The sequence below is a fragment of the Gadus macrocephalus genome, chromosome 8 (genome assembly GCF_031168955.1).
Source record: "Gadus macrocephalus chromosome 8, ASM3116895v1".
Classification (NCBI taxonomy): domain Eukaryota; kingdom Metazoa; phylum Chordata; class Actinopteri; order Gadiformes; family Gadidae; genus Gadus; species Gadus macrocephalus.
The window spans coordinates 22,108,443-22,122,301 of record NC_082389.1 but is presented as its reverse complement, the minus strand read 5'-3'; positions in this window follow the sequence as shown (position 1 = coordinate 22,122,301).

Here is a 13,859-nt window from a genome sequence, read left to right as displayed (position 1 = left end):
CTGAAAAGCATTTTGCAGGCATGAAAACAAGAAATGTTGATATCTCTGTCAATTTCAATGCAAACGTGTTACTAAGCTCAGCAAAGGGTTATAGGGCCATAATCCACCATTTGGAAGTAGTTTTGAGCAAAATCAACCATGTAAAGTCAAAAACACGTTGTTGGTCGAAAAGTGATTCTGGCGCTCTGAAAAGCATTTTGCAGGCATAAAAACAAGAAACTTTGATATCTCTGTCAATTTCAATGCAAACGTGTTACTAAGCTCAGCAATGGGTTATGGGGCCATACTCCACCATTTGGAAGTAGTTTTGAGCAAAATCAACCATGTAAAGTCAAAAACACATTGTCTGTCAAAAAGTGATTCTGGCGCTCTGAAAAGCATTTTGCAGGCATAAAAACAAGAAACGTTGATATCTCTGTCAATTTCAGTTCAAACGTGTTACTAAGCTTACTAAAGGGTTATTGGGCCATACTAAACCATTTGGAAGTGGAATACATTCGTTTTGAGTGAAATCAACAATGTGAGGTCAAAAACACGTTGTTGGTCGAAAAGTGATTCTGGCGCTCTGAAAAGCATTTTGCAGGCATAAAAACAAGAAACGTTGATATCTCTGTCAATTTCAATGCAAACGTGTTACTAAGCTCAGCAATGGGTTATAGGGCCATACTCCACCATTTGGAAGTAGTTTTGAGGAAAATCAACCATGTAAAGTCAAAAACACATTGTCTGTCAAAAAGTGATTCTGGCGCTCTGAAAAGCATTTTGCAGGCATAAAAACAAGAAACGTTGATATCTCTGTCAATTTCAGTTCAAACGTGTTACCAAGCTTACTAATGGGTTATCGGGCCATACTCCACCATTTGGAAGTAGTTTTGAGCAAAATCAACCATGTTAAGTCAAAAACACATTGTCTGTCAAAAAGTGATTCTGGCGCTCTGAAAAGCATTTTGCAGGCATAAAAACAAGAAACGTTGATATCTCTGTCAATTTCAGTTCAAACGTGTTACTAAGCTTACTAAAGGGTTATTGGGCCATACTAAACCATTTGGAAGTGGAATACATTCGTTTTGAGTGAAATCAACAATGTGAGGTCAAAAACACGTTGTTGGTCGAAAAGTGATTCTGGCGCTCTGAAAAGCATTTTGCAGGCATAAAAACAAGAAACGTTGATATCTCTGTCAATTTCAATGCAAACGTGTTACTAAGCTCAGCAATGGGTTATAGGGCCATACTCCACCATTTGGAAGTAGTTTTGAGGAAAATCAACCATGTAAAGTCAAAAACACATTGTCTGTCAAAAAGTGATTCTGGCGCTCTGAAAAGCATTTTGCAGCATTTGGAAGTGGTATACATTCGTTTTGAGAGAAATCAACAATGTAAGGTCAAAAACACATTGTTGGTCTAAAAGTGATTCTGGCGCTCTGAAAAGCATTTTGCAGGCATAAAAACAAGAGATGTTGATATCTGTCAATTTCAGTTCAAACGTGTTACTAAGCTTATTAAAGGGTTATCGGGCCATACTAAACCATTTGGAAGTGGAATACATTCGTTTTGAGAGAAATCAACAATGTGAGGTCAAAAACACGTTGTTGGTCGAAAAGTGATTCTGGCGCTCTGAAAAGCATTTTGCAGGCATAAAAACAAGAGATGTTGATATCTGTCAATTTCAGTTCAAACGTGTTACTAAGCTTACTTAAGGGTTATCGGGCCATACCAAACCATTTGGAAGTGGAATACATTCGTTTTGAGAGAAATCAACAATGTAAGGTCAAAAACACATTGTTGGTCTAAAAGTGATTCTGGCGCTCTGAAAAGCATTTTGCAGGCATAAAAACAAGAGATGTTGATATCCGTCAATTTCAGTTCAAACGTGTTACTAAGCTTACTAAAGGGTTATCGGGCCATACTAAACCATTTGGAAGTGGAATACATTCGTTTTGAGAGAAATCAACAATGTGAGGTCAAAAACACGTTGTTGGTCTAAAAGTGATTCTGGCGCTCTGAAAAGCATTTTGCAGGCATAAAAACAAGAAATGTTGATATCCGTCAATTTCAATGCAAACGTGTTACTAAGCTTACCAAAGGGTTATTGGGCCATACTAAACCATTTGGAAGTGGAATACATTGGATTTGAGCGAAATCAACAATGTAAGGTCAAAAACACATTGTTGGTCTAAAAGTGATTCTAGCGCTCTGAAAAGCATTTTGCAGGCATAAAAACAAGAAATGTTGATATCCGTCAATTTCAATGCAAACGTGTTCCTAAGCTTACCAAAGGGTTATTGGGCCATACTAAACCATTTGGAAGTGGAATACATTCGTTTTGAGAGAAATCAACAATGTGAGGTCAAAAACACGTTGTTGGTCGAAAAGTGATTCTGGCGCTCTGAAAAGCATTTTGCAGGCATAAAAACAAGAAATGTTGATATCTGTCAATTTCAGTTCAAACGTGTTACTAAGCTTACCAAAGGGTTATTGGGCCATACTAAACCATTTGGAAGTGGAATACATTGGATTTGAGCGAAATCAACAATGTAAGGTCAAAAACACATTGTTGGTCTAAAAGTGATTCTAGCGCTCTGAAAAGCATTTTGCAGGCATAAAAACAAGAAATGTTGATATCTCTGTCAATTTCAATGCAAACGTGTTCCTAAGCTTACCAAAGGGTTATTGGGCCATACTAAACCATTTGGAAGTGGAATACATTCGTTTTGAGAGAAATCAACAATGTAAGGTCGAAAACACATTGTTGGTCTAAAAGTGATTCTGGTGCTCTGAAAAGCATTTTGCAGGCATAAAAACAAGAGATGTTGATATCTGTCAATTTCAGTTCAAACGTGTTATTAAGCTTACTAAAGGGTTATCGGGCCATACTAAACCATTTGGAAGTGGAATACATTCGTTTTGAGAGAAATCAACAATGTGAGGTCAAAAACACGTTGTTGGTCGAAAAGTGATTCTGGCGCTCTGAAAAGCATTTTGCAGGCATAAAAACAAGAGAAGTTGATATCTGTCAATTTCAGTTCAAACGTGTAACCAAGCTTACTAATGGGTTATCGGGCCATACTAAACCATTTGGAAGTGGAATACATTGGATTTGAGCGAAATCAACAATGTAAGGTCAAAAACACATTGTTGGTCTAAAAGTGATTCTAGAGCTCTGAAAAGCATTTTGCAGGCATAAAAACAAGAAATGTTGATATCCGTCAATTTCAATGCAAACGTGTTACTAAGCTTACCAAAGGGTTATTGGGCCATACTAAACCATTTGGAAGTGGAATACATTCGTTTTGAGAGAAATCAACAATGTAAGGTCAAAAACACATTGTTGGTCTAAAAGTGATTCTGGCGCTCTGAAAAGCATTTTGCAGGCATAAAAACAAGAGATGTTGATATCTGTCAATTTCAGTTCAAACGTGTTCCTAAGCTTACCAAAGGGTTATTGGGCCATACTAAACCATTTGGAAGTGGAATACATTCGTTTTGAGAGAAATCAACAATGTAAGGTCAAAAACACATTGTTTGTCTAAAAGTGATTCTGGCGCTCTGAAAAGCATTTTGCAGGCATAAAAACAAGAAATGTTGATATCTGTCAATTTCAATGCAAACGTGTTCCTAAGCTTACCAAAGGGTTATTGGGCCATACTAAACCATTTGGAAGTGGAATACATTGGATTTGAGCGAAATCAACAACGTAAGGTCAAAAACACATTGTTGGTCTATATGTGATTCTGGCGCTCTGAAAAGCATTTTGCAGGGATAAAAACAAGAAATGTTGATATCTGTCAATTTCAGTTCAAACGTGTTACTAAGCTTACCAAAGGGTTATTGGGCCATACTAAACCATTTGGAAGTGGAATACATTCGTTTTGAGAGAAATCAACAATGTAAGGTCAAAAACACGTTGTTGGTCGAAAAGTGATTCTGGCGCTCTGAAAAGCATTTTGCAGGCATAAAAACAAGAGAAGTTGATATCTGTCAATTTCAGTTCAAACGTGTTACCAAGCTTACTAATGGGTTATCGGGCCATACTAAACCATTTGGAAGTGGAATACATTGGATTTGAGCGAAATCAACAATGTAAGGTCAAAAACACATTGTTGGTCTAAAAGTGATTCTAGAGCTCTGAAAAGCATTTTGCAGGCATAAAAACAAGAAATGTTGATATCCGTCAATTTCAATGCAAACGTGTTACTAAGCTTACCAAAGGGTTATTGGGCCATACTAAACCATTTGGAAGTGGAATACATTCGTTTTGAGAGAAATCAACAATGTAAGGTCAAAAACACATTGTTGGTCTAAAAGTGATTCTGGCGCTCTGAAAAGCATTTTGCAGGCATAAAAACAAGAGATGTTGATATCTGTCAATTTCAGTTCAAACGTGTTCCTAAGCTTACCAAAGGGTTATTGGGCCATACTAAACCATTTGGAAGTGGAATACATTCGTTTTGAGAGAAATCAACAATGTAAGGTCAAAAACACATTGTTTGTCTAAAAGTGATTCTGGCGCTCTGAAAAGCATTTTGCAGGCATAAAAACAAGAAATGTTGATATCTGTCAATTTCAATGCAAACGTGTTCCTAAGCTTACCAAAGGGTTATTGGGCCATACTAAACCATTTGGAAGTGGAATACATTGGATTTGAGCGAAATCAACAACGTAAGGTCAAAAACACATTGTTGGTCTATAAGTGATTCTGGCGCTCTGAAAAGCATTTTGCAGGCATAAAAACAAGAAATGTTGATATCTGTCAATTTCAGTTCAAACGTGTTACTAAGCTTACTAAAGGGATATCGGGCCATACTAAACCATTTGGAAGTGGTATACTTTAGTTTTGAGTGAAATCAACAATGTAAGGTCAAAAACACATTGTTGGTCTAAAAGTGATTCTAGCGCTCTGAAAAGCATTTTGCAGGCATAAAAACAAGAAATGTTGATATCTCTGTCAATTTCAATGCAAACGTGTTCCTAAGCTTACCAAAGGGTTATTGGGCCATACTAAACCATTTGGAAGTGGAATACATTCGTTTTGAGAGAAATCAACAATGTAAGGTCAAAAACACATTGTTGGTCTAAAAGTGATTCTGGCGCTCTGAAAAGCATTTTGCAGGCATAAAAACAAGAGATGTTGATATCTGTCTATTTCAGTTCAAACGTGTTCCTAAGCTTACCAAAGGGTTATTGGGCCATACTAAACCATGTGGAAGTGGAATACATTCGTTTTGAGAGAAATCAACAATGTAAGGTCAAAAACACATTGTTTGTCTAAAAGTGATTCTGGCGCTCTGAAAAGCATTTTGCAGGCATAAAAACAAGAAATGTTGATATCTGTCAATTTCAGTTCAAACGTGTTACCAAGCTTACTAATGGGTTATCGGGCCATACTAAACCATTTGGAAGTGGAATACATTGGATTTGAGCGAAATCAACAATGTAAGGTCAAAAACACATTGTTGGTCTAAAAGTGATTCTAGAGCTCTGAAAAGCATTTTGCAGGCATAAAAACAAGAAATGTTGATATCCGTCAATTTCAATGCAAACGTGTTACTAAGCTTACCAAAGGGTTATTGGGCCATACTAAACCATTTGGAAGTGGAATACATTCGTTTTGAGAGAAATCAACAATGTAAGGTCAAAAACACATTGTTGGTCTAAAAGTGATTCTGGCGCTCTGAAAAGCATTTTGCAGGCATAAAAACAAGAGATGTTGATATCTGTCAATTTCAGTTCAAACGTGTTATTAAGCTTACTAAAGGGTAATCGGGCCATACTAAACCATTTGGAAGTGGAATACATTCGTTTTGAGAGAAATCAACAATGTGAGGTCAAAAACACGTTGTTGGTCGAAAAGTGATTCTGGCGCTCTGAAAAGCATTTTGCAGGCATAAAAACAAGAAATGTTGATATCTGTCAATTTTAGTTCAAACGTGTTACTAAGCTTACTAAAGGGATATCGGGCCATACTAAACCATTTGGAAGTGGTATACTTTAGTTTTGAGTGAAATCAACAATGTAAGGTCAAAAACACATTGTTGGTCTAAAAGTGATTCTAGCGCTCTGAAAAGCATTTTGCAGGCATAAAAACAAGAAATGTTGATATCTCTGTCAATTTCAATGCAAACGTGTTCCTAAGCTTACCAAAGGGTTATTGGGCCATACTAAACCATTTGGAAGTGGAATACATTCGTTTTGAGAGAAATCAACAATGTAAGGTCAAAAACACATTGTTGGTCTAAAAGTGATTCTGGCGCTCTGAAAAGCATTTTGCAGGCATAAAAACAAGAGATGTTGATATCTGTCAATTTCAGTTCAAACGTGTTACTAAGCTTATTAAAGGGTTATCGGGCCATACTAAACCATTTGGAAGTGGAATACATTCGTTTTGAGAGAAATCAACAATGTGAGGTCAAAAACACGTTGTTGGTCGAAAAGTGATTCTGGCGCTCTGAAAAGCATTTTGCAGGCATAAAAACAAGAGATGTTGATATCTGTCAATTTCAGTTCAAACGTGTTACTAAGCTTACTTAAGGGTTATCGGGCCATACCAAACCATTTGGAAGTGGAATACATTCGTTTTGAGAGAAATCAACAATGTAAGGTCAAAAACACATTGTTGGTCTAAAAGTGATTCTGGCGCTCTGAAAAGCATTTTGCAGGCATAAAAACAAGAGATGTTGATATCCGTCAATTTCAGTTCAAACGTGTTACTAAGCTTACTAAAGGGTTATCGGGCCATACTAAACCATTTGGAAGTGGAATACATTCGTTTTGAGCAAAATCAACAATGTAAGGTTAAAAACACATTGTTGGTCAAAAAGTGATTCTAGCGCTCTGAAAAATATTTGGCACGCATAAAAACAAGAAATGTTGATATTTCTGTTCATTTCAGAAAACAAGTAGAACAACCTGTTGGCTTGGACCCCTAAAAACACATTGTTGGTCAAAAAGTGATTCTAGCGCTCTGAAAACAATTTTGGACGCATAAAAAAAAGAAATGTTGATATCTTTGTCAATTTCAATGCAAACGTGTTACTAAGCTTACCAAGGGGTTAAAGGGCCATACTCCACCATTTGGAAGTGGAATACATTAGTTTTGAGCAAAATCAACAATGTAAGGTTAAAAACACATTGTTGGTCAAAAAGTGATTCTAGCGCTCTGAAAAGCATTTTGTACGCATAAAAACAAGAAATGTTGATATCTCGGTCAATTTCAATGCAAACGTGTTACTAAGCTTACCAAAGGGTTTATAGGGCCATACTCCAGCATTTGGAAAAGGAATACATTAGTTTTGAGCAAAATCAACAAGTTAGGTCAGAAACACATTGTCGGTCAAAAAGTGATTCTAGCGCTCTGAAATGCATTTTGCACACATAAATACAAGAAATGTTGATATCGCTGTCAATTTCAACGCAAAAGTTTTACTAAGCTTACCCAAGGGTTATAGGGCCATACTCCACCATTTGGAAGGGGAATACATTCGTTTTGAGCAAAATCAACAATACAAGGTCAAAAACACATTGTTGGTCAAAAAGTGATTCTAGCGGTCTGAAAAGCATTTTGCACGCATAAAAAATAGAAATGTTGATATTTCTGTTCATTTCAGAAAAACAAGTCAAAAACACATTGTTGGTCAAAAAGTTATTCTAGCGCTCTGAAAAATATTTGGCACGCATAGAAACAAGAAATGTTTATTTTTCTGTTCATTTCAGAAAACAAGTAGAAAAACACATTGTTGGTCAAAGAGTGATTCTAGCGCTCTGAAAACAATTTTGTACGTATAAAAACAAGAAATGTTGGCATCTCTGTAAATTTCAATGCAAAAGTGTTAGTAAGTTTACCAAAGGGTTATTGGGCCATACTCCACCATTTGGAAGGGGAATACATTCGTTTTGAGCAAAATCAAAAAAACAAGTCAAAAACACATTGTTGGTCAAAAAGTGATTCTAGCGCTCTGAAAAGCATTTTGTACGCATAAAAACAAGAAATGTTGATATCTCGGTCAATTTCAATGCAAACGTGTTACTAAGCTTACCAAAGGGTTTATAGGGCCATACTCCACCATTTGGAAGTGGAATACATTTGTTTTGAGAAAAATCAACAATGTAAGGTCAAAAACCCATTATTGGTCAAAAAGTGATTCTAGCGCTCTGAAAAGCATTTTGGACGCATAAAAACAAGAAATTTTGATATCACGGTCAATTTCAATGCAAACGTGTTACTTAGCTTACCAAAGGGTTTATAGGGCCATACTCCACCATTTGGAAGTGGAATACATTCGTTTTGAGCAAAATCAACAATGTAAGGTTAAAAACACGTTGTTGGTCAAAAAGTGATTCTAGCGCTCTGAAAAGCATTTTGGACGCATAAAAACAAGAAACGTTGATATCTCGGTCAATTTCAATGCAAACGTGTTACTTAGCTTACCAAAGGGTTTATAGGGCCATACTCCACCATTTGGAAGTGGAATACATTCGTTTTGAGCAAAATCAACAATGTAAGGTTAAAAACACGTTGTTGGTCAAGAAGTGATTCTAGCGCTCTGAAAAGCATTTTGGACGCATAAAAACAAGAAACGTTGATATCTTTGTCAATTTCAATGCAAACGTGTTACTTAGCTGAACAAATGGTTTATAGGGCCATACTCCACCATTTGGAAGTGGAATACATTCGTTTTGAGCAAAATCAACAAGTAAGGTCAGAATCACAATGTCGGTCAAAAAGTGATTCTAGCGCTCTGAAATGCATTTTGCACGCATAAATACAAGAAATGTTGATATCTCTGTCAATTTCAATGCAAACGTGTTACTAAGCTTACCAAAGGGTTAAAGGGCCAAACTCCACCATTTGGAAGTGGAATACATTAGTTTTGAGTAAAATCAACAATGTCAAAAACACATTGTTGGTCAAAAAGTGATTCTTGCGCTCTGAACAACACATTCGGCACGCATAAATACAAGAAATTTTGATATTTCTGTTCATTTCAGAAAAACAAGTCAAAAACACACTGTTGGTCAAAAAGTGATTCTAGCGCTCTGAAAAGCATTTGCCACGCATAGAAACAAGAAATGTTTATTTTTCAGTTCATTTCAGAAAACAAGTCAAAAACACACTGTTGGTCAAAAAGTGATTCTAGCGCTCTGAAAAGCATTTGCCACGCATAGAAACAAGAAATGTTGATTTTTCAGTTCATTTCAGAAAACAAGTAGAAAAACACATTGTTGGTCAAAAAGTGATTCTGGCGCTCTGAAAATTATTTTGTACGTATAAAAACAAGAAATGTTGGTATCTCTGTCAATTTCAATGCAAAAGTGTTAGTAAGCTTACCAAATGGTTTATAGGGCCATACTCCACCATTTGGAAGTGGAATACATTAGTTTTGAGCAAAATCAACAAGTAAGGTCAGAAACACATTGTCGGTCAAAAAGTGATTCTAGCGCTCTGAAATGCATTTTGCACACATAAATACAGGAAATGTTGATATTTCTGTTCATTTCAGAAAAACAAGTCAAAAACACATTGTCAAAAAGTGATTCTAGCGCTCTGAAAAGCATTTTGCACGCATAAAAACAAGAAATGTTGATATCTGTTAATTTCAATGCAAACGTGTTACTAAGCTTACCAAGGGGTCATAGGGCCATACTCCACCATTTGGAAGGGGAATACATTAGTTTTGAGCAAAATCAACAATACAAGGTCAAAAACACATTGTTTTTCAAAAAGTTATTCTAGCGCTCTGAAAAATATTTGGCACGCATTAAAACAAGAAATTTTGATATTTCTGTTCATTTCAGAAAAACAAGTCAAAAACACACTGTTGGTTAAAAAGTGATTCTGGCGCTCTGAAAATAATTTTGTACGTATAAAAACAAGAAATGTTGGTATCTCTGTCAATTTCAATGCAAAAGTGTTAGTAAGCTTACCAAATGGTTTATAGGGCCATACTCCACCATTTGGAAGTGGAATACATTAGTTTTGAGCAAAATCAACAAGTAAGGTCAGAAACACATTGTCGGTCAAAAAGTGATTCTAGCGCTCTGAAATGCATTTTGCACACATAAATACAAGAAATGTTGATATCTCTGTCAATTTCAATGCAAACTATGCTATGCTTACCAAAGGGTCATAGGGCCATACTCCACCATTTGGAAGGGGAATACATTAGTTTTGAGCAAAATCAACAATACAAGGTCAAAAACACATTGTTGGTCAAAAAGCGATTCTAGCGCTCTGAAAAGTATTTGCATGCATTAAAAATAGAAATGTTGATTTTTCTGTTCATTTCAGAAAAACAAGTCAAAAACACATTGCTTGTCAAAAAGTGATTCTAGCGCTCTGAAAAGCATTTTGTACGCAGAAAAACAAGAAATGTTGATATCTCTGTCAATATCAATGCAAACGTGTTACTAAGCTTACCAAAGGGTTTATAGGGCCATACTCCACCATTTGGAAGTGGGATACATTAGTTTTGAGCAAAATCAACATTGTAATTCCAAAAACACATTGTTGGTCAAAAAGTGATTCCAGCGCTCTGAAAAGCATTTTGCACGCATCAAAATAAGAAATGTTGATATCTCAGTCAATTTCAATGCAAACGTGTTACTACGCTTACCAAAGGGTTATAGGACCATACTCCACCATTTGGAAGTGGAATACATTCGTTTTGAGCATCATCAACATTGTAAGGTCAAAAACACATTGTTGGTCAAAAAGTGATTCTAGCGCTCTGAAAAGCATTTTGCACGCATAAAAAACAGAAATGTAGATATTTCTGTTCATTTCAGAAAAACAAGTCAAAAACACATTGTTGGTCAAAAAGTGATTCTGGCGCTCTGAAATGCATTTTGCACACATAAATACAAGAATTGTTGATATCTCTGTCAATTTCAATGCAAACGTGTTACTAAGCTTACCAAAGGGTTATAGGGCCATACTCCACCATTTGGAAGTGGAATACATTAGTTTTGAGCAAAATCAACAATGTAGGGTTAAAAACACATTGTTGGTCAAAAAGTGATTCTAGCGCTCTGAAATGCATTTTGCACGTATCAAAACAAGAAATGTTGATATCTCTGTCAATTTCAATGCAAACGTGTTACTAAGCTTACCAAAGGGTTAAAGGGCCATACTCCACCATTTGGAAGTGGAATACATTAGTTTTGAGTAAAATCAACAATGTCAAAAACACATTGTTGGTCAAAAAGTGATTCTTGCGCTCTGAACAACACATTCGGCACGCATAAATACAAGAAATTTTGATATTTCTGTTCATTTCAGAAAAACAAGTCAAAAACACACTGTTGGTCAAAAAGTGATTCTAGCGCTCTGAAAAGCATTTGCCACGCATAGAAACAAGAAATGTTGATTTTTCAGTTCATTTCAGAAAACAAGTCAAAAACACACTGTTGGTCAAAAAGTGATTCTAGCGCTCTGAAAAGCATTTGCCACGCATAGAAACAAGAAATGTTGATTTTTCAGTTCATTTCAGAAAACAAGTAGAAAAACACATTGTTGGTCAAAAAGTGATTCTGGCGCTCTGAAAATTATTTTGTACGTATAAAAACAAGAAATGTTGGTATCTCTGTCAATTTCAATGCAAAAGTGTTAGTAAGCTTACCAAATGGTTTATAGGGCCATACTCCACCATTTGGAAGTGGAATACATTAGTTTTGAGCAAAATCAACAAGTAAGGTCAGAAACACATTGTCGGTCAAAAAGTGATTCTAGCGCTCTGAAATGCATTTTGCACACATAAATACAGGAAATGTTGATATTTCTGTTCATTTCAGAAAAACAAGTCAAAAACACATTGTCAAAAAGTGATTCTAGCGCTCTGAAAAGCATTTTGCACGCATAAAAACAAGAAATGTTGATATCTGTTAATTTCAATGCAAACGTGTTACTAAGCTTACCAAGGGGTCATAGGGCCATACTCCACCATTTGGAAGGGGAATACATTAGTTTTGAGCAAAATCAACAATACAAGGTCAAAAACACATTGTTTTTCAAAAAGTTATTCTAGCGCTCTGAAAAATATTTGGCACGCATTAAAACAAGAAATTTTGATATTTCTGTTCATTTCAGAAAAACAAGTCAAAATCACACTGTTGGTTAAAAAGTGATTCTGGCGCTCTGAAAATAATTTTGTACGTATAAAAACAAGAAATGTTGGTATCTCTGTCAATTTCAATGCAAAAGTGTTAGTAAGCTTACCAAATGGTTTATAGGGCCATACTCCACCATTTGGAAGTGGAATACATTAGTTTTGAGCAAAATCAACAAGTAAGGTCAGAAACACATTGTCGGTCAAAAAGTGATTCTAGCGCTCTGAAATGCATTTTGCACACATAAATACAAGAAATGTTGATATCTCTGTCAATTTCAATGCAAACTATGCTATGCTTACCAAAGGGTCATAGGGCCATACTCCACCATTTGGAAGGGGAATACATTAGTTTTGAGCAAAATCAACAATACAAGGTCAAAAACACATTGTTGGTCAAAAAGCGATTCTAGCGCTCTGAAAAGTATTTGCATGCATTAAAAATAGAAATGTTGATTTTTCTGTTCATTTCAGAAAAACAAGTCAAAAACACATTGCTTGTCAAAAAGTGATTCTAGCGCTCTGAAAAGCATTTTGTACGCAGAAAAACAAGAAATGTTGATATCTCTGTCAATATCAATGCAAACGTGTTACTAAGCTTACCAAAGGGTTTATAGGGCCATACTCCACCATTTGGAAGTGGGATACATTAGTTTTGAGCAAAATCAACATTGTAATTCCAAAAACACATTGTTGGTCAAAAAGTGATTCCAGCGCTCTGAAAAGCATTTTGCACGCATCAAAATAAGAAATGTTGATATCTCAGTCAATTTCAATGCAAACGTGTTACTACGCTTACCAAAGGGTTATAGGACCATACTCCACCATTTGGAAGTGGAATACATTCGTTTTGAGCATCATCAACATTGTAAGGTCAAAAACACATTGTTGGTCAAAAAGTGATTCTAGCGCTCTGAAAAGCATTTTGCACGCATAAAAAACAGAAATGTAGATATTTCTGTTCATTTCAGAAAAACAAGTCAAAAACACATTGTTGGTCAAAAAGTGATTCTGGCGCTCTGAAATGCATTTTGCACACATAAATACAAGAATTGTTGATATCTCTGTCAATTTCAATGCAAACGTGTTACTAAGCTTACCAAAGGGTTATAGGGCCATACTCCACCATTTGGAAGTGGAATACATTAGTTTTGAGCAAAATCAACAATGTAGGGTTAAAAACACATTGTTGGTCAAAAAGTGATTCTAGCGCTCTGAAATGCATTTTGCACGTATCAAAACAAGAAATGTTGATATCTCTGTCAATTTCAATGCAAACGTGTTACTAAGCGTGTTACCAAAGGGTTATAGGGCCATACTCCACCATTTGGAAGTGGAATACATTAGTTTTGAGCAAAATCAACAATGTAGGGTCAAAAACACATTGTTGGTCAAAAAGTGATTCTCGCGCTCTGAAAGGCATTTTGCACACATAAATACAAGAAATGTTGATATCTCTGTCAATTTCAATGCAAACGTGTTACTAAGCTTACCAAAGGGTTATAGGGCCATACAACACCATTTGGAAGTGGAATCCATTAGTTTTGAGCAAAATCAACAATTCAAGGTCAAAAACACATTCTTGGTCAAAAAGTGATTCTAGCGCTCTGAAAAGCATTTTGCACGCATAAAAAACAGAAATGTTGATATTTCTGTTAATTTCAGAAAAACAAGTCAAAAACACATTGTTGGTCAAAAAGTGATTCTAGCGCTCTGAAAAGCATTTTGTACGCATAAAAACAAGAAATGTTGATATCT